We start from the raw sequence: 22,434 nt of genomic DNA on the forward strand, positions 1-22,434 counted from the left end.
CAAAATTTTCTTGTAAATGTTTTAAAGTAATTTTAGCGTTTTGAATTGCATAAATCAAACAGAACTTTTGCTATGTTTCCATATGGACGGTTTTAACTGTCATCAATATAATCACAAAGAATTCCAACAATTTAAAATCCTTTATAAGGATATGCAGAATCTAACAGTAAAGCTGCAGGCAGCTTTGCTGGCTCCTCGGCCACAGCGGGTCAAAGAGACTCCAGTCCCATTGCCCGCAACTATCCATAAACCTCCTGAAGCAGTGGTGCCCTATATTCAGCAGCTTACACCCCCCGGACCCCATGTGCCACCTAGAAAGAGTCCCTTAAAGTAAGAAGCAGATACATATGTCTACGGGACAAGCCCACAGCCTGATGCCAATCATAATCTTCTATATCCTTCATTTATGGGGCAGCTTCAGCGTACTGTTTCTCCTGAGACATCCCGCATCCAACAATTCCAAATTTCACCAGTCCTGACCCTAGCGAGTTCGCTCATTTAAAGTTGGCCCTTGATAACATTCTCCCTGCTGATGCATCTGAGGTCTTTAAGTATCAGGTTCTCCTAGAACACTTTAGGTTTGCAGAGGTTCGCCTAATAGCAGATTCATTCCTGAATTCCCTCGGCCATCCACAGACACTATGACTGCACTTACTGACACATTCGGACTAACTATCAGTTAGCTTTTACTGAGATAGAAGCAGTCATGGATGCTCCTGATGTTCAAAATGGAGATGTAGCCAGTTTCGATCAGTTTGCCATCCAAATTCAAGCTCTCGTGGGTCTCCTGAAGTCAATAGGTTCTAAGGGAGATGCGGCACTACAGTGCGGCTCACATGTAGCACGTCTACTCACTAAATTACCCTCGGATATGTGTGCCTCATTCAGACGACACCTGCCTTATCAGAATTCCTACACTCTACCGGATCTAGCAGAGTGGCTCAAGCTTGAATCCAGGTAACAAGACTGTAAGAGCTCGAATCAGAGGAAAGAACAGAGACGTAAGATGGTGCAGCCAAGACCAGGCCCAGTAGCAAAGCCCAAACTCGCTTCTGGCCTGCATGGAGCTAACCAACTGACAGAAGCAGCTACTCAAGTGCTGACAACCTTGTATAAGTCCAAGCCAGCACAGGGATCTGAACAGATCAGAGTTCTGTGCCCATACTGCGACAGTACCGAACATTACTTAAGCCAGTGTACCATTTTTCAGGCGTTTAGTACAGAGCAGATGATCAAAGTGATCAAAGACAACAAGCGTTGTTGAAATATGGGCGTTCACACCTAGCTAAAAATTACACCCTATAGAAGCCCTGCCATCTGTGCAGTTGGAAACACCTTCAAATCCTTCATTGGGTTAATAAGCGCCTTTAACTCTGAACACTTAGGTTTGACTGAGCACTCTTACCCTATTGCAACGCTGCATGCCTAGGGCCCCCTGGAAGTCCAGCAGCTATCAGAACTAGACTTGGTTGGACATTACAAAGCCTGACAGACTTTCTGAAGCTACAGCCTCAGCAATGTTTGCATACCTCTATCACTCCTCAAATGAAATAACTATTCCTACACAGGAATAAGAAATTAGTCACGCGATCAAAGCAGGATCAAGTGGCAATGGATTTACTACAAACCAGAACGACCAATATGGTAATGGTAGATGGATTGAATTGCTATGCAACACCCCTGTTAAAAAAAGCTAATATGCCACTACTCTGTACCGCTAAGGACGTTATGCCCAAAAAAGCACAGAGCGACAATTGCCAAAGGGTTCCGTGAAGGCAGTTGCATATAACGAAGAGATTAGGAAACTAGAGCTTGTTACACCAAACAGGTGTAGTCAAGGCCCCCCATTCTTACTTCAAGCGTGGACAATTCTGCCGTCCTTAAAAACCCCTGTAGATGTGGGGAGTGGTAGCTCAGTGGTTAAGGTGCTGTGTTACTGATCGGAAGGTCTGGGGTTCAAGCCCCAGTATCGCCAAAGCTGCCACTCTTGGACCCTTGAGCAAGGCCCTTAACCCTCTGTGCTCCAGGGGCGCCGTATCATGGCTGACCCTGCACTCTGTCCCCAGCTTCCAAGCAAGCTGGGATATGCGAAGAACGAATTTCACTGTGCTGTAATGTATATGTGACAAATAAAGGCTATTCTATAAAGGGGAAAGGAGAGTCAGTGTATTTTGTGGTTTCACACAAACATCAAATTCCTTTCTTCCTAACATCCAACAAAACAGGTTTCCAGAGGAGTACGAACAACCAAAGTCTGGTAAACCCGTATCCACTGCAAGCAGATTACTCACTTTAGCCCCAGAGTTTGACAAAACCAGTCAGCTTATATGGGTCGGAGGGCATCTAGGTCATGCCGAAGGCTTGGAACCTCAAACAGGTTACCCCATTATCCTAAATCCTCATCATCGAGCCACCAAACTACTCATTTAGGACTATTATAGTAAGCTGTGTCACCCAGAACCGGTATTTGCTGAAATGAGGAGGAGTGTCTGGATACTAAGAGGTCGTGAAGCAATTCGAAAATCCCAACATAACTGCATGGAATGTCGTAAGTAGAAGGCTAAACCTGAGACCCCTAAAATGGCTGCTCTTCCATCAGCATGCTTGAGACTCCAAAAAACACCCTTTTACAATACTGGTATGGATTGTTTTGGGCCTTTCCAAATCAAAATAGGCAGACGTCTGGAAAAAAAGATGGTGAATAATCTTTAAGTGTCTTACAACTCGATGTGTACACATTGAGCTCCTCACAGCTATAGACACTGATTCTTTCCTCGTGGCTCTGAGGAGATTTATAGCACACTACTTACCTAATCTCCAACTACGGCGCAAATGGCATGCAGAGACTAAAACCCTTGCAGTTGGGTCTGTTGTTATGATGGTTGATCCCCAGCAACCACAAGCAACCACAAGCCCTTTGGTTGATTGTGAGAGTGAGAAGGACATTTCCTGGAGCAGATGGACAAGTAGGGTCCACAGAGGTCAATGTTAAGGGCTGATTATGCACACGGCCAGTTACCTGTCTCATTAATCTCCCATAGATCGATAATGAGGATGACACCAAGATCACACGGACAGACTTTTACCTTGGATTTAGGGATTTATGCATATTTGGGGGCGGCAGTGTAGGAAAGGATTCCCATTCAGTTGTATTTCCACGCTTTACCACTAGAGGCAGACATACAGTTTACCACTCATGATAAGATGCCTCTAACATCACAGTGCACTGTTCTCCATCAAGAGTATAAAAGGCCAGAACACTGAGCTGCAGTTGTCAGCAAGAATCACATACGATCAAGTTTGAGCGTTCTAAAACATGTACCCTGTTTTTACTGACACGCTGGAGCGAGTACAATCTCCTGATCAGCGCACACCAGATAGTGAAATCCCTTACAATTGGTCCTTCGAGCTAGATAGGAAACCTTTCTAACACTATGCTTTGATATGTAGTTATCCTTTACTTTTGCCATTAAATAAATATAAAACACTCTTAAGCTTATTTTTTCTCAACTTTTATCCAAGGAATGAGATACAGTGAGCATGAAAAAGCTGACATACTGCACTGTAATAACTCTCTAAATCATTCTGGCATTTCAGCTTTGCCGTGTTGCAGCTTGCAGTCAAAACAGCAACAGAAAAACAGTCCCGAGTCGAAACATCAGCGGTGTGTTCCTGTCCAAATGACAAATAAAGTGCTGGGTTTGAATTATGAACATTAAACTGTTTGTTTTGTGTTTACGAATCTACCATCCTCCTTCAGCTACAGAGTGTTACAGTCTGATCTGTACATTCCAGGCGAGAACTTGGTATTATGACATTACTGATTTAGAGAAGAGATAAACAGTAAAGTAGAACACAGAATATCAGCACATAGTAACATGACTCGCATAACTTAAAAAACTTAGGCCCCATGTTGCTTTGGTGAACCGTTAATTTTATTTACATCTCTTTCATTTGATGCAGCTTTCTTTTGACTTCTCCCATTAGGGGTTGCCAGAGCGGATCATCCGTATTCATGATCCGCACGTCCGATTTGGCACATGTTTTTACGCTGGATGCCCTTCCTAATGCAACCCTCCCCATTTATCCAGGCTTGGGACTGGCACTAAGAGTGACTGGGGTTGGTTCCCTGACCGGGGATCGAACCCGGGCCGCAGCGGTGAGAGTGCCGCATCCTAACCACTAGACCACCAGCTAACAGTGAAAATTCCATCCCATTCAAAAAAAATTTGCAGTTTAGTGAGTTATATAAAGTGACTATAATGCACTAACGATGCACAATCACACAGTCATTTTAAATGGCTATTAAACTTTATAAAAAACACAACTGCAGCACAATGTCGTCCACCATCTTGTATTTTTTAATGCGAACGGGTCACATGACTACATCATACAACCCTATATATGTCATGTTATTTGAATATCTTGGTTTTCTTGCTTTAGATTATACTTTCTTTCGGCTTCTCCCGTTAGGGGTCGCCACAGCGGATCCTCCGCACGTTTGATTTGGCACATGTTTTACGCTGGATGCCCTTCCTAACGCAACCCTCCCCAATTTATCCGGGCTTGGGACCGGCACTAAGAGTGGCTGGGGATGGTTCCCTGACCGGGAATCGAACCCGGGTCGCAGCGGTGGGAGCGCTGCATCTTAACCACTAGACCACCTAGATTACAACACAAAAATAGTTCGGGGTTTTTTTTGTTTTGTTTTTAATTGACAAAAACCACTCAGTTTGGATGGAAGTGGCCAAATTGTATTCGCTTTTTGATACATAAGAGAAAACAGAGGCCGAACGAGCCACAAGCCAAATCATTCAGCTCACACTGTTAAATCACACTGTTCATTCCCATTATAGATGCAATTATGGAAATCGGTATCCCTTCTTCCTGTTCATCTGCCACAAAAGCTATATTTATGAAAGGTGTACCATTTGCCAAGTCAAAAGATGAGTTCATTACATTTACTGTAATAACCATTTGGAACAAATAGGAAATAACTGTTGTATATTAAGATATTCAACAAGTTTGTCAAAAGTCACTTGGGTGTGATGGTTGCGACAAACGTGTAAACTGGTCCACCAAACAACAGGGGTCTGCTCTTGAAGGCCCCGAATTCAACTGTTACTGGAGAAAATAAACCTTTAACGATAGGTTGAAAAAACTACGCACTTATCCTCTCAGTAAGTCATTTTTTCCCCGATATTTATCTTTTCAACCAGAAAGTCTGACAGTTTTACTGCATTTGGATCAGTATATGTCTTTGCAGGTTGTATTTCACTAAATCAACAAATGAAAACAGAAATAAATACGCAGCATGAGTCCAGTACCTGGTCTATTATAGCGGCTCTTACTGAAAATGTTTTATCTCTAAATTGCACACAATGACCATGTTGCTCATTATACTGTTAGACGTGTTTTTCTTTTTCTTTTGTTTTCAGTGACTTGTACTGTAAATTTAGGACTTTATGATTACCTGAGTAGTGATTTTATTTATCCAATATAATATATCTATAATGATGAGATGATGCTTAAGTGGCATGTAAAAAAAATGAAAATGTTAAAATTTATGATTATGGAAAAAAAGTTCAAATAGTTTGTGAATAAAGTAATATTTTTGAGAAATATCACAGAATTGCGAGAAACGTTTCAGGGTTTTGCATAAAATAGATGTGGAGGATTTGGTTAAACAATAAAGAAATTCTTTGTCTTTTGGCACATCAGCACAGAGTTATAATTAGCGAACGGACGCTGCATTGGTTATGTAGAAATTGTAATTTAATCAGAAGAAAACAAACAGACAGACGTGAAGGAAATAGCCTCCTTCGTCCAGAGATGTTTCTCAAGAGATTATGAGGATGATAATCATAGAAATTGACCCTAAAGGAAGTGAACACCGGCGTGCTCTTCAGCAAGGATCCAGGATTAAAATATTTAGACATTATTCTTGTATTGCTATGACTTTAACCTCGTAATCTTAGATTTCCAAAAAAATATTTAAACATCATCGTAACAATATGTACAAGATTTTGCCTTAAAAAAAAATGCATGTGACTTGTTCGAGATTTTGCCCTGGACTGAACTCTGGGCTTTCATCCCTCACAGTCAAATTGCTTCCCTTCAGCTTGAAGGAGATTTCAGTTTATTACCGTTATTGATTATATCAAATTGATTATGTCTAATACAACGTGTGTGAAAGACAGAGAAATAGAGAGAGAGCTGAGAATTTATTTAAGCAAAGGTATCCCACTGAATCCACCTAGGTTCAGGTAGAAAGAAATAAAAGTCAAGCTGGCAATGGCAACACTGAGGAAAGATAAAAGAGAAGAATTGCAAGCAGAACTGCAGAAAGGCCAAAGGCGCTGGACAAAGGAAAGGTGTCAGGGGCCTGTGAGTCATGACTGCTTACACAGACTCGCTAACCAGCTAAGAACCACCAGAGCAAATTTATTTATTGACTGGCTGTGTGTGTATATGAGAACGCAAAAGAGAAAATAATGATCGGCCAAAACCTTCCATATCCCCTACAGCGAACAGTCCGGAGCAGAGCTGGCTCACAACGCCATCTTGGTTTTCCTCTTAAATCAACGGCAGTAAAACTTCCTGTCTTCCTGTCGTTTCACTTGGTGGTTCAGGCCATACATCGTGTCCTGTCCGACAGTTCACTCTCAGCGAAAGATAAGCCTTCAACTCCTCATAAAGTGCTGTATCTATAGGAAGCGTGAGCATGCTGATCACAACACACTGCTCTATCAGGAGCTATTTTATTGATATTCTTGATATCAATACCAGCTATTGAAACTGCTATTCACCTGCACTACTTGTTCATGTCCTGCACAGCATGTACCTTATGACACGGCACTGCAATTAGTTTATACACTGCTTACCTTCAGCTTAAATATAATCCAAGTGACAGCAATGATGTGTACAGAAAGTTGCTGAGTAAGACTTCTGAGACATGAAGATCACCCCTACATCTATACGATTGGGTCAAGTTGCAAGAGAGCTCATACAAACCATCAACCATAATGAATTTGCAGAAGTATAGAAAAAACTGAAGCCAATAGTTCATGTACATTTTAAATCTCCTGACTGGCATCCTAGCAATCTTTGCCCATGATCCCTAAAGCTTCAACAGATGATGGATTTCTTAAAGAAATGACTTTAATGTCCATAGCAGAATTCTTTGGATATTTTAATTGCCTTTTATTGAAAGCATTATGAAATTTTGTGGGATTTGCTGGTATGGAAATGCCTCTGAAGCTCAAAAGTTATTGGGAAAGCTGGTAATGATAGCAAGTGAATTGTTAAGGAATACAGTCACAAAGCATAGAGCGTATAATGTATATTAAGAATGAGTGTGGAGTAAGGCTAACATCATTGCGAGTGATGAGATATCCTTTATCTTACACTTTGGAATTGTTAGCATCTGGCCAACAAGGTGGGATCAAAATGTTTTGAGACTTCTGGTGCAAACTGGTGCTATTCTGACCATGTGCGTTACCACGTCTAAAATTTCATCATAAACAGCAAGTTAGAACAAAGAGCAAACGTGAAATTCTGTGTGAAACTGGGCCAATCTGCCACAGACGTTTGACATACGGTGATGCCGCAATGATTGGTTTGAGGTGTTTTTAATTCCGCGTGCTCATCAAAAGCGAAAGAACTTTGCTGTAATCAGGAAGACCTTCCAAGAGTATAACTTCTGAAAATGTCGGAACCTTTCAGCAACGATGATCGCCGGAAAACAATCCATTTGATCTCACTTTGCCATGCACCCTACTTGCCAGATTTGGCTCCTGCAGACTTCAACCTCTTCCCAAGAGAGCTAGTCTCAAAACTTTTTCATACCACCTTGTATAATGTTCCTAGATGGGCGAAAAACAGGTCAGAATGATCTTTTATACCCCAAAAAATTTTATTCTTAAATTCTTCTTCCTCTGGTAGTAACTGATGGTCAGTTAGACTGGTCATTTAAAACGAGATGTATCTCCGTTAAATGAAATGATTTATTTATTTGTTTTTACATTTTTCCACAATGCCAATTGTGAATTGTTAAATGTCTGTGTGAGTATGCTGCAAACGTTCTTTCCCTACAGGGATAAATAAACAGAAAATTTGCCATTTTTTTTATCACTGATACCAATTCTGGGTTACAATTCAATGTCGATGAATAGCACAATGTTACCAAACCTACTACTAGCCTAGGTAGATCAAATTTAAATTTGTACAGAGTAAAGCTGCTAAATGTACATCAACGTCAAGTTGAAAAAAAACATCACTAAGAGGCAGACAATAGGAGCAAGGCAGAGAGAACAATAAACACAAAGAAGGCGAAAAGGCAAGAAAGCAAGAGAGGAGAAGGCACGGAACGAGAACGAAAGATCCAGACTCTTCTCCCAAGAGTCAAGTTGAGCGATCTCATCTTTGCTGTGAAAAGGCCTGAGTCAGCCTGATGAGGAGAACTGCTGAAGTGATTAGTCATGAATGCATGGCGACTAGACAGTGCCCCTGACTAGTCGCCATGCACTCGTGCACCATGCAGTGACTGGCCACATCCAATTTAAAAGACATTAATGATTAAGATTCTGGTAAATATGTAAATCTGAGGAAATTGGCAGTATTAATTCATGAGTAAATTGTGCTAGTTTTTAAATGTGAGCCCATTTGAGACAAGATGATCTAATATATGATAGGCTATAAGAGCAGCATGTCTTACCACACCTCCAGATCATATGTTCAGTCCACCAACTGGGACGCTGGATCATGGCTGACCCCGTGCTCCGACCCAACTTCCTCACAAGCTGGGATGTGTCAGGGCGAGAATTCTGCTGTGTTCTAATGCGTATGTGACAAATAAAGTCACCTTTTAAAAAAACATCTCTGTAACATTCACACACAGATCCAGAAATGCTTTGATATGATGCAGTTTTTTTTTTTTGTTAGTTTTTTTAACATTATGACATGCACTGCTTTTCCATTGGCTGTGTCAGATGACAATGTGTGTGGGTTCGGATTCCTTTTTATTGTGCCTACATCTGTATGTGTTTACACTATGGAGAAAAAAAAGCATATTCTTTGATCTGGAGAAAGCAGATACAGAATGAGAAAGAATGAAAATCTGCAGGCATATATAAAAAAAATTAAATCTAGATCAAACTAGATCAATAAAAGTTGCATGGTTTGTATTTGAAAATATGAGTACATTCAGTAATGCTAAATGAATGCAATAGATGCCAAGAAAATAGAATGGTTGATCAGATTGCTGCTCCATCTACATCATCATCCTGCTAATCACAAAAAACTAAATGACAAATTTGTCAACTCTAGCACAACTACTGCTCCAGAGTATCTTACTAGAGATGACTAGTGTAGTCTTTTACTAGTGTGAAAGATTCCTCGAACATGGTGCTGATAGAAACCATCTCTTTTGCAAAGAATCAAACGTATAGTTTCTACCCTACTTTATGAAGATCACTTTATAAAAGTTCCATGATGAAGGGCTGTGAGCAGGAAACAAATCAGGAGCTGCTTGCAGGCGGTGGAGACCACGAAAAACAAATTTTGTGAGAATTCTGTTACAGGTTTTCCACTTCATTCAGACTAAAATGCTGACCTTTGAAGCGAGTGAAAATCGTTTCATGTGCACTTTTTCTTCCAACCATTACAGTCACAACCCACATGTTGAGACACTTCTGAAAAGCAACCATTTACAAGCTATTTATACCCATGCAAAGCAAAGACAACAATTAAATTGAATGTAAAATATAATCATTTTAACCATCTAACAGCAAGACGCAGAAACGATAAAACTGTTGGGGTGTGTGTGTGTGTGTCTGTGTGTGTGTGTGTGTGTGTGTGTGTGTGTGTGTGTGTGTGTGTGTGTGTGTGTGTGTGTGTAAATAAATGAACACATGGATTTAAGAGTAGCAGGAGACTTTGGAAAGCTTTAGATAACACATTTTCCAAACACCAAAACCCCCAAACTCTACAACTGGCAATCCTTCATCCCACACTCTATTATGCTTCTCCTCACTGACACACCGTATTCTTTCTCTCGATCTCTCTGCTGTTGCATAACAATGACAGAGCTCTAGGCTAAGCAGAAATCTCTCATCAGCTCCACTGATGATCATAACACTCTCTCTTTCTCTCTCTCTCACCTCTTCTCACTTCAATCCAATAAAATATCAGTGTTTGCCCTTTCCTGCATTATAAAAACACATGCTGTGTTGGTTTAGGCCTTCAATGGTATACAGAGCTCATGGTTCAGAGCGACCGTCTGAGCACGAGGGAAAACTGATTCTTTCGATTCATCCTTTTTCTCTCGTTTTTTTTCCTCTGTTGAAATCTGCGTTGGACAACGCTGACAGAAATATGTAAAGAAGCAATTCTACATGGCAGAGGTGGTGTTGGTGGTGATTTCCTGGGAAACGAAGCGCAAGTTCAACCCACTCGGGCTGAGCACGAGGCCAAGATCATCTGAGTCCTTAGATGGCACGAATATGTGGATGTGTGGGTGAAGGGCAACTACACACCGTCCCTTTGAAAGTTGCAGCATATAGAACAGGAGATACGCTGAACGTGGTATCTAATTAACAACTAAACAAGCAAATAAAAGTACACTGGTAATTTTCATTTCTCGCCACAGGAAACGCTGCACTGGTTTTCATTCAGTCAGCAATCTTTAATTGTTAAATAGGCTAAAGCGAATCCGGGGCAACCTAAATCAAAGGACAGGCGTATAGCATTGTGTGTGAATGTGTGTGTCTCAGGAGATTGTTTGAAAGCCGATGGAAAGCTCAGATCGGGTGTAGGGCCATTATAAATAGGGTTCCTATTACTCATGGCGAATGTAGGCTGGCTTGACGTTTGCAGGTCGAAGCGTTACGAGTGAGTGCAAAGTTCTACCTACTGTCCTTGATTTGTAGAGAAAACTTTACAGTAAGAAGAAAACCAGGCCAAGAACAAAATAATTTAGCAGTTGGAAAAACTTCTATACAGGTTACAACTACACATTCTCACTCCCAACTCGTCACATATATACGTGTTCTTCAGGATCTCTTGGCGTCACTTTTTGGAGCCCTGGGTACCTTTGGCATATTTTTTCAGCGTGCAGGGTTCGGATTAGGGAGAACGGGTTAGGGTTAGTTAGGGGTGTGAAAGCATTGCTAAACACTGTTTCACAGACAGAACTTATATCAGACATCAAGTTAATTTTAAAAGCCAAAAATCAGTTGGAGCTCTACATAAATATGACCTCGGGGGCAGTTTGCTTACCGAACACGTCAAATTTCAACGTTGCAAGCTCCGGGACGCGTTCATCAGGGTTCAGAGTTCTATCGAAGTCCATGGGAATCCTTGCTCGTTCAAAATGACGCCAAAGGTGTACACAGGGCGTGAACGAAAACGTTTAGTGCGATTAGTGTTGTACACTGCTGCATCATAGTCTAATCCCCTATTAACCACCTGTTTTTCTGCTGAAGTTTAATATACATGACATGTTTACATCCTTGAGGCCAATTTGCAATGAATATTAAACGTGTTTAACCTTTTGTTTATGGAATATTGCGAATGATTGTTATAGTGTGGTGGTGAAAATAGGAATCTCGACTAGAGTGCCAAGAAAACCTTGTGCACCAGTGTGCACCAGTATAGAGTTTTCCATTCCACATGAGCCGCTTCTGATCAGTTCGACGGTCAGTTGAAGCCCCTCTTTTCATTTTCAGGTATCAAAAGTACAGAAGAACACGGAGCCTAGCCGACAACATGGGTGTAGTGTCTCCCATCAGATCCGCTTTACGATCGCCTGCACGGTCCGTAATATCCCTCTTTGTGTCAATGTTCTTGATCTCAGATCACCTAACGCGCATTGGCACATCTTCCTGGCTGAAAATTGTCTGTGGATGTGAAAAAAAAATTCTTCCAGACACTGCTTATTTTTTGCTCTTAAAGTGGAGCTGCAGCAGTGTGTGTGATGTGATCAGACATGAAAAAAAAAGTCCCCACACAGTGTCATGAAGAGTGACGTGACTATGTGAGAAGCACAGAAATGTGAAAAAAAGTTTGATGTGAATTCTTTAACACTGAAAATCGTAGTAAATCACAAAACATTAATGAGAGATTCAAAATCTGCCATTTGATAAAAATACATTGTCATCTCTATGAGGAAATTGTTCCAGTCTGCCTATTTATCACTCAACCTGCCTGTGACCCCATTTTCTCCCAAATCTTTTTGCTGCCAAATCGCAGGCATTTATATATAGGTCTGAAAGTGCTGCAGAACAGGTCCCAGTCTGGAATGAAGAAGCCTCGTGACACCGCCTGGGCACCCACTTTCCAACTTTTCTTCATGCAGCATTCAGAGACGATGCATTTCTTAGATTTGTTGGATTTCTTGCGTTTGTTAGATTCAAATACATGCTTGATGCTGTTTCTTTAACCAATCAGATTGCGATTTGGCCACTCCGAAGCCCGCTTGAAATCATAGAAACCCCTCAGCATTTTCAGGTCCTTTGATTGGATGGTCAGAGAGCGAACTACTGCAAACTGCACAAACTCGAATATATTTGAGTGGATTTAATAGCTGTTTTTTCATTCCACAATGCCTGACAGAGGATAAGAAACTGATTTGGTCACAGATACACTTACAGGGACAGTTACAAGACAGAGATTTTAAGAGAAGCTGGACATCGTAAGGAAAGGTCAGCCAAAACACTTTAAAACAGTTAAGCTTTCTCATGAACCATTTATACTTTTGCATTTTCTTTCCCTGTAGAATTTACACCAAGACACACAATTGCACAGTAAACCTGGGGTCAGTTGTGGCTGCAGTGAAAGGAGACTTGTTGAATTGTTTTAATTGTGTTTCTTGCTTTGGTAAAGGCTTTTATTCTCGCCGTACGAGATTACTGTCTGTGGTGCAGCGCTCTGTTATACTGCATTTCGCGTTGCATCATAATGATGGCATTAAAAGGTGGATTGGTTCAGGTAGGACACCACTGAAGGCCTAGGTGTGGATTTTAGACAGCTGTTGTAACGTGTCACATGCATACTAAGCTCAGTATTCTTGAATTGCAACTACCAGAATGCCTATACCGTGTACCATTGAGCCTGCAAAAGCAAAATCAGTCTGAATATTGTGTACAGTGAAAACAAAGCTTTAATCCATTATTGTGAAAAGACAGACCTTCGCTTCATCTCAGACTTAAGGGTGTGATGAGGAGTGGCAGAGATCACAGTGCTGCATTCGATTCCTGGGCACTGATAGATGTAGCATCACAGGGATCCCAGATGTTAATGCACAACTCCAGACACTTATGTAAATGTCTAACCTGCAGACTTTTTAGTGATTTGCAGTAGCTCTGATGCTCACTTTCCAGATGTTTCACCAAATGAGTGATTGGATAGATATACGCCTTCTGTATATACGTTATCCTGGGTCAGTGCCCTGAGGAGCACAAAATAACCGAATGTCATTTTCAACTGGCATGGAGAACATTCAAATCCTGAACTGTTTTCTACAATGTAGTAAAGAATTGTGCTTCAATAATGACCTGGAAAACACTAAACCAAATCTCCAAGCTACATATGAACACCACCTCGGTTTTTTTTCAATGACGCTTCGCAACAAGGTGATTGCAAATGGGCATGAAGAAGAAAGAGACAACATCCGGAGGCAGCTCGCTACCCTCCGAATCTCCACTCTGCTTCTGTCAGCACACCAGCACTTTCCCCCAAAGATCAATCAGATTACATAACACTGCAGAGAGTGGAAGACGAACACAAAGGGTGGGAGAAGGAGGAGGAAGGGCTGCGGTGAGGAGAGAGTGGAAAGTTCAGAGCAACAAATGAGACTGGCATCGGCAGCTTAAAGAAGCCCAAACATAAACAGCAGAGACAGGACGAGACAGGCTGTTCACAAATACCCTGAAAGAACGCACGGATAAATTCTCCTTCAGGGGAGTGAGATGAGGATAAGCAGATGGGCTTGTCCCATATCTAACAGCAGGATAGGGTTGGTGTGACTCACTGGAATCAGACAACAGATGCGCCAGAGCTGTCCCAAAACAGTTTAAAGTTTAAAAATCATACATTGTGATTTCTGGATTTTTTTTTTTAGATTATGTCTCTCACAGTGGACATGCACCTACGATGACAATTTCAGACCCCTACATGATTTCTAAGTGTGAGAACTTGCAAAAAACGCAGGGTGTTCAAATACTTATTTTCCTCACTGTGTATGCACGCAATATCAAGACATCTGAACTGTCGACCACCGTACATCCTGGCGGTGTGCCATCATATCATACCCTATATACGATGCTATGTTTATATTTCTGCCACGCGAAATGTAAAATATTTTTACAATTTTGTCGTATCGCTATCACCATAAGATAAAAAAATTGTAAGTTGTACCACCGTAACTTCGGGACTACCAGTACATATGTTTGGAAAATTGAAGTTACACCAGATAAAAGGCTCCAAAATCAACATACAGACATATTAGCTGGTTCAGTCTACAACACTGACTATGCAAAGAAAATATATATATATCACTCCTCACAGTTGGTTTAAGCCACATTTCTGCCCACTTATGATATAGACTTTAGGCTAAAAATTGGTATTTCACTTTTTTAAATTTTGTGCAGCATGTTCTTAAAGTGAAGGTTGGAGGATGTGGAGTTAGTGAAGCAGGATGTAGATAGGATTAGTAAGGAGGAAGTGAGAGCAGCGATTAAGAGGATGAAGAATGGAAAGTCGGTTGGACCAGATGACATACCGGTAGAAGCGTGGAGATGTTTAGGAGAGATGGCAGTGGAGTTTTTAACCAGATTGTTTAACAGGATTCTGGAAGGGGAGAGGATGCCTGAGGAATGGAGAAGGAGTGTGCTGGTACCGATCTTTAAGCATAAGGGAGATGTGCAGACCTGCAGTAACTACAGGGGAATTAAGTTGATCAGTCACACCATGAAGTTATGGGAAAGAGTAGTGGAAGCCAGGTTGAGAGAAGAGGTGACCATCTGTGAGCAACAGTATGGTTTCATGCCGAGGAAGAGCACCACAGATGCCTTATTTGCTTTAAGGATGTTGATGGAGAAGTATAGAGAAGGACAGAAGGAGCTGCATTGTGTATTTGTGGATTTAGAGAAAGCGTACGACAGGGTGCCGAGAGAGGAGTTGTGGTATTGTATGAGGAAGTCAGGTGTGTCAGAGAAGTATGTGAGGGTGGTGCAGGACATGTATGAGGACAGTGTGACGGCAGTAAAGTGTGCAGTAGGTACGACAGACTGGTTCAGGGTGAAGGTTGGACTGCATCAAGGATCGGCCCTGAGCCCTTTCCTGTTTGCAGTGGTGATGGACAGGTTGACGGACGAGGTCAGACAGGAGTCTCCCTGGACTATGATGTTTGCAGATGATATTGTGATTTGTGGTGAGAGTAGAGAGCAGGTTGAGAAGAGCCTGGAGAGGTGGAGATATGCGCTGGAGAGAAGGGGAATGAAAGTCAGTAGGTGTAAGACAGAGTACATGTGTGTGAATGAGAGGGAGGGCAGTGGAGTGATGCGGTTGCAGGGAGAAGAGGTGGAGAAGGTGGAGGAGTTCAGGTACCTGGGGTCAACAGTGCAAAGTAATGGAGAGTGTGTTAGGGAAGTAAAGAAAAGAGTGCAGGCAGGGTGGAGTGGGTGGAGAAGAGTGACAGGAGTGATTTGTGATAGAAGAGTATCTGCAAGAATGAAAGGGAAAGTTTATAGGACTGTGGTGAGACCTGCGATGTTGTATGGATTAGAGACAGTGGCATTGAGTAAAAGACAGGAGGTGGAGCTGGAGGTAGCAGAGCTGAAGATGTTGAGGTTTTCGTTGGGAGTGACGAGGATGGACAAGATTAGAAATGAGTTTATTAGAGGGACAGCACATGTAGGATGTTTTGGTGACAAGGTGAGGGAGGCGAGATTGAGATGGTTTGGACATGTGCAGAGAAGGGACATGAATTATATTGGTAGAAAAATGCTGAAGATGGAGCCACCAGGTAGGAGGAAAAGAGGAAGGCCAAGGAGGAGGTTCATGGATGTGGTGAGGGAAGACATGCAGGTAGTTGGTGTAAAAGAGGCAGATATAGAGGACAGGGTGGTATGGAGACGGATGATCCGCTGTGGCGACCCCTAATGGGAGCAGCCGAAAGAAGAAGAAGAAGAAGATGTTCTTAAAGTGGGTTTTGTTGCTGCCTCACATCTCCAGGGCCTCACGGTAGATCCAGCACACACTTTTGAGTTTTCCCCTCTGGTTTCCACAGTCTCCTTGCAGCACTATGTTAGTCAGCCTGGGCAATAGACTGCGATTACATCCAGGGGTTTACTGGATTGGCTGTATTGAAAACCTTTCTATACTGAGTCCTTATCAGTTACCAAACTAGCTTGGAGTCAACATAATGTGAGATAAATCAAGCAAAACTTACAGCCATGCAGTGATACAGTGATTCAGTATATCCACACAATTGTGTGTTATAGAAGACAATAGTTGACTTCTCCCAGCTGTGAGAAACTCAATGCAAGGGAGCTCTGGGAATAGTAAGACATGAGAACATTAGAAGAAGACAGGATGTACATGAAACAGACAGCTGGTAGGGTTGAAGTGCAGCAACAAAATCTGTTTCATTAAACATAAATGATAGCGATTATTTAATACACTGTAAAATAATTTATTCCAAAATTTTCACAAACTTCAAGAGTTCCAACCTTTTAAAAATCTCTTATATTTCCTTATAGTAGGACGATTCAATGTCAACGTTAATACATTAGATTACCGGGTTGTCTGATCTAATGGTTGAACAACCTGCCATGTCCGCTGATATCTTGAGGCTAAGCTCGCGATCGTTTAGCATTACTATTTTTAAATAATTCTATTTGCTCTAAAAAGCAGGAAAGCAGCATCCGATTTCTGATGACGCTTCTTTTTTGAGAAAACTTCATTTTGTCCACCTTATGGCTATGCGGAATATGTACATCCATTCTATTTTTCAGATTTAGTTCCTGTCAGAGTGCGATGGACTGACATCAGGCTCCAGATCCATATTCGAGGCTGGCTCTGGTTTCAAAGTAACCTTGGCCAGGATAAAGCACCTTTTGAAAGTGAGCAAGTTTTCGGCATATCAACTTATTTCTTTGTGTCATTGCATGGCTTTTTCAATCTACCACTGCTGTATCATTTCCTGGCTCTCACACACCACAGACGTAGGCTAGCCAACAAAGCAAACAATGAGCAGGCAGAAGGTAACGAAGTCTGGGGTTAACGTGGATGAGACAGAGGGAGTCAGTGATGTAAACATGACTGAGAACAGAGACATTCCTGATCACCTGATCATCATCTTTTCTCTGCTTGGGTTCTATATGGTGGATGTTCAGCCTGGATACATTCATTAGGTAACAACATTTTGAATTGTTTCGTATTAATATATTAATATGATGTAAAGTCCAGTTACAAGCGTGACACTAAAACCGGTAGTAGTAATGGCTACTTTTAACTTAAGGACATGTCAGACCCCAAACTTCTTTACTTCAACTTGACTGAAAAAAATATAGTCAGTACTTCAACTTTTACCAGAGTCTTTTAAAACGTGAGTATTTGTACTTCTACTTAAGTGAAGGATGTGTGTTCTTTTTACAACTCTGCTGTGTGTTTGTTTGTGTAAGTCTAACTGTGTTTGTGTTCATACCACCACATGTGAAGTAATCAATCGCTCAGTGTTTTATTGATTTCGCCTCCCTCATGCTACACACTGACCTTAATGACTTCAAACCCTGAGGAGCAACAGACCAGGAAGTAAACAGATAAGTCCCTGATATGCTGCAGGACATGAATCAGTCTATAAATCTATCTATAAATCTATCTATCTATCTATCTATCTATCTATCTATCTATCTATCTATCTATCTATCTATCTATCTATCTATCCATCCATCCATCCATCCATCCATCCATCCATCCATCCATCCATCCATCCATCCATCCATCCATCCATCATATATCAGCACCTTTACCATTAAATTTAGAGAAACCTTTGAACCATTCTCCATGTAAGACATTTCAAGTTTCTGCATGTGGCCTTAAAATTAAATTCACTGAAATCCGAGCATTAAAGCAGGTCTTTGGCAAGAATTTGTTCATTCCACCATTTCTGAAAACAGAAATGTCATATCCTGTTGAGACAGCAGTCAAATCCTAACCTTCTAGCAACAATGTTTGAAAATAAAATCTTGAGGTACACAGCAAATTCAGGCTTTCAAGGTTTTTTATTATTTTATTATTATTATTGTTATTATTATTGAAGAGTCCTTTTAAATTGTGTGCTGTGCCTTTTACAATGTCATCTCTGAATCTCTAAACTCTGAGAAGGTTCTGAGGTGTTACATTTGTAAATGGTGGTTACAAATGCAGTGAAATGTGGAAGTGCTCCTAAATATGACGTAGTTTTCTGTGCTCTCTTTCTCTCTCTTTCACACACTCACACTCATACTCACACTCACACACACACACACACACACACACACACACACACACACACACACTGAATAAACAGTTCCTGTTGAAAGGAGAGCATGCTAGCTACTGATGTTAGCTTTAACTAGCAAACAGTTGTGAAACTGCTAGGTTTGATTTGTCTTATACCTTTAGAAAATAAAGGCCGTGTTGGTCCCACAGAGAGAATTTGGCACTATATCAGACATGCTAAATCGTCCTCATCAACTCTCCAAACGGAAATTGTTCCTTAAGCAGACAGCACAGTGGATGAATGGTCACTAACAATGCTAACATATCACACGTCAGCTAATCTTTCACTTCTGGGACGGGCAGGAGGATGATGGATAGGGCAATCAGAACTCATGGCCAAACAGAGCAGCAGCACGCAAGACACATGGCATGCACCACTAATCAAAATGGCAGACGTTCAGGAGGGTAGTGAGTGGCGAGAAGCATTATTCATTGCTACACTGTGCTAAAAACAGGGAATGATAAGGGCTCCAAGTGCAGCTCGGCGTTTGAGCCACCTAGAAGACAAATTAGCGAATGCCCCAATACAGTGTGTCACAATTTCAGTGATGATAATCATTGTTCACACACCTGATACACAATTATATGGAAAAATCATGTTTGGTCGCCTTTCTTGTTTGGGACGGGGCGTTGGCTGGAACTGATCGTCTTCCTCTCAGCAAAGGTCACCTGAGTTCACAAACGTGTGTGTGTCGGAGTGAACTCGTCCCTTCAGACAGCTTTGAAAGGTCAGCTTCAAAGCTCAACACACTTCAAAGAATCAAAATGCTGAATGGAGATGGGGGCTGCGATGATGGCACACACACACACACACACACACACACACACACACACACACACACACACACACAACATACACACAATGATCAACCAAACCATTAAAACCACATGTTAGATATTGTGTAAGTCATCCTTTGTCAACAGCTCTGATACTTCCAGGCATGAGCTACACAAGACCTCTGAAGAAACTAAACTCACTGTGTTGTATCCTGTAAGATATGAAGTAGAGCCTTCATGGGTTTGATTTGTTTGTCCAGGACCACCCACAGATTCATCAGACATGCCATATCAGTTTGAGATCTGTGGAACTCTTTGTCGTGATATTTGAACCATTCCCCCTAAAAATTTCGCAGCATAGAAAGGCGTATTATCTTGCTGAAAAAAGCCACCGTAATTATGGAGTACAGTTGCCGTGAAGAGGTGTACAGGATCTGCTGAATAGTAGGGTTTCAAAGAAACATCTATTTGAATGCCCGGACCCAAGCAGAAGTTTGCCCAGAGCGTCACAATTCCTCTACATGCTCTTCCCATAGTGCATTCTGTTGCAATCTCCTCTTGAGGGAAGCAGCTTGCACACACCTGGCCAGTGATATAAAAAGAAAGAAAAAAAAATGTTTCAAGCCACCTTCTTCCATTGCTCAAGGTTCTTTCCTGATGCTTAAATGCTTGTCCTTCCTTTTGGTTAATTTTGGTAGGTACTAACCACCGCACTCAAAATCTTTGTTTGCCAATTTTTTTCCTGCTTCCAACATGTGAATTTTGAGAGCTTACTACACAATATATTCCACCTCTGTCCAGAGATAATCAGTGTTTTATGGCTGATCTGTGTATGACTGTTCCACATGTTCAGAATGAAACATATACCTGGCATTAGTTAAACTAGAAATATAAATTACAATACAATTTCAGAAGGCTTGCTAAATTTTTCTTCTGTTGTGTTTGTTTCACTTTTGAAACATTTTTTTTGCAAGTTAAATCCAGTGATGTACTTTTATTAAAGAAAATTCATACTAATCTTTATTATATAAAGTGGTGTGAAAAACTGTTTGCCCCCTTTCTGTTTTCTTATTTTCTTGCATGTTTGTCTCACTTTAAGGTTTCAGAACATCAAATTAGTTTAAATATTAGTGAAAGAAAACACAGGTGAACACAACATGCAGTTTTAAATTGAAGTTTTTTTATTATTGAGGGAAAACAAAATCCAAAACTACATGGTCCTGTGTGAAAAAGTGTTTGTTAAAACTGTGGTTTATCCCACCTGAGTTTCATTTCTCTAGCCACACCCAGGCCTGATTACTTCTTCTCCTGTTCACAATCAAGAAATCTCTTAAACAGGACCTGCCTGACAAAGTGAAGTAGACCAAAGGATCCTCGAAAGCTAGATCATGCAGTGATCCAAAAAAATTGTTATATAATCAGTACTTGGGCTCTTGAACCTCCACATCAGAGGGGCATGTGCACCGGCTGCCTCTTAAGATCTCTACAAATCTGCGATTTTAACAACCAGATTACATTTTAAATGTTAAATCAATTTTATTATTCATTGGAATTATATATATATATATATATATATATATATATATATATATATATATATATATATATATATATATATATATATATACAGTACAGACCAAAAGTTTGGACACACCTTCTCATTCAAAGAGTTTTCTTTATTTTCATTACTATGAAAATTGTAGATTCACACTGAAGGCATCAAAACTATGAATTAACACATGTGAAATTATATATGGAATTATATACATAACAAAAAAGTGTGAAACAACTGAAAAATGTCATATTCTAGGTTCTTCAAAGTAGCCACCTTTTGCTTTGATTACTGCTTTGCACACTCTTGGCATTCTCTTGATGAGCTTCAAGAGGTAGTCACCTGAAATGGTCTTCCAACAGTCTTGAAGGAGTTCCCCGAGAGATGTTTGGCACTTGTTGGCCCTTTTGCCTTCACTCTGCGGTCCAGCTCACCCCAAACCATCTCGATTGGGTTCAGGTCTGGTGACTGTGGAGGCCAGGTCATCTGGTGCAGCACCCCATCACTCTCCTTCTTGGTCAAATAGCCCTTGATGCCTTCAGTGTGACTCTACAATTTTCATAGTCATGAAAATAAAGAAAACTCTTTAAATGAGAAGGTGTGTCCAAACTTTTGGTCTGTACTGTATATATATATATATATATATATATATATATATATATATATATATATATATATATATATATATATATATATATATATAATGTAGTAATGTAATTACACGTTTTCTAAGACATGTGTCTTAAAAGGAATATTCAAGTAGTAGATTTCAATCCTGTCTCTTATTCATTCCTTATCATATTATAGTTTTAATTAGTTTCTTGTAGGAGGAATTAAATTAGACCTAAGAATCATATCTAAAAGTTTCAACAAGTATATTCGAACGTTTAACAGACTCTCCATGAATTTTATAGCACTGATAGCTGCTCGGGGGGAAGTTGAGCTAACGTTCCTCGACTGAAGCATCACAACAAATGATGTCTTTTTTTTAAACACTGTGAGAAAGATTAACTCATTGAACCAAATGCTGAGAGCAAGAATACGATGTCCAACAAGTTTCATCACCCTATAGACATGAGTGCTCAGTTTTTTTTATGCTCAAAGAGTTTACAGTCTTGACACGCTGCCTGTAGGTTTAAACCAGTAGCACAACCCACACTAGATATGCGCTATGTGTAGTGTTGCTGTTACTATGGTGACCATGTGTAAGACGTGCACGATTGTTCGTCTGCTTTATCCAAAAAACAGCTTTATCAAAACTGTGCTAAACAGGAATTCGCAACGCGTACAGCAAGCAGAGGGAGACGGTTTCGAAATGAGAGATTTGCCACTTGCTGTTTCTTAAGTCCCCGGAGCTTTGACGGCGATTCCCTAGATCACCATCAATCGTCTCAATCCTGCCCACCCGACACACACTGCGTAGGCTGGAAGACATTTACATAATCACACAAACTCACAGAGTAGTCTAAATAAAACAGGGACTTCATTGATACACAGGAGGCAGAAATGCTGTGTAGTGTACATTATCATGGTTGATCAATTAGCAAACACACACACGTACA

At 40.8% G+C, this 22,434-nt stretch overlaps 1 protein-coding gene across 10 annotated transcripts in view; it reads right to left on the reverse strand.

The window, feature by feature from the left end:
* ryr2a (ryanodine receptor 2a (cardiac)) overlaps positions 1–22,434 on the reverse strand; it is a 245,986-nt gene that overhangs the window by 208,625 nt on the left and 14,927 nt on the right. The gene's annotated exons all lie outside the window — the stretch shown is intronic.

Source organism: Silurus aristotelis, assembly GCF_946808225.1.
Source record: "Silurus aristotelis genome assembly, chromosome: 12".
NCBI lineage: Eukaryota > Metazoa > Chordata > Actinopteri > Siluriformes > Siluridae > Silurus > Silurus aristotelis.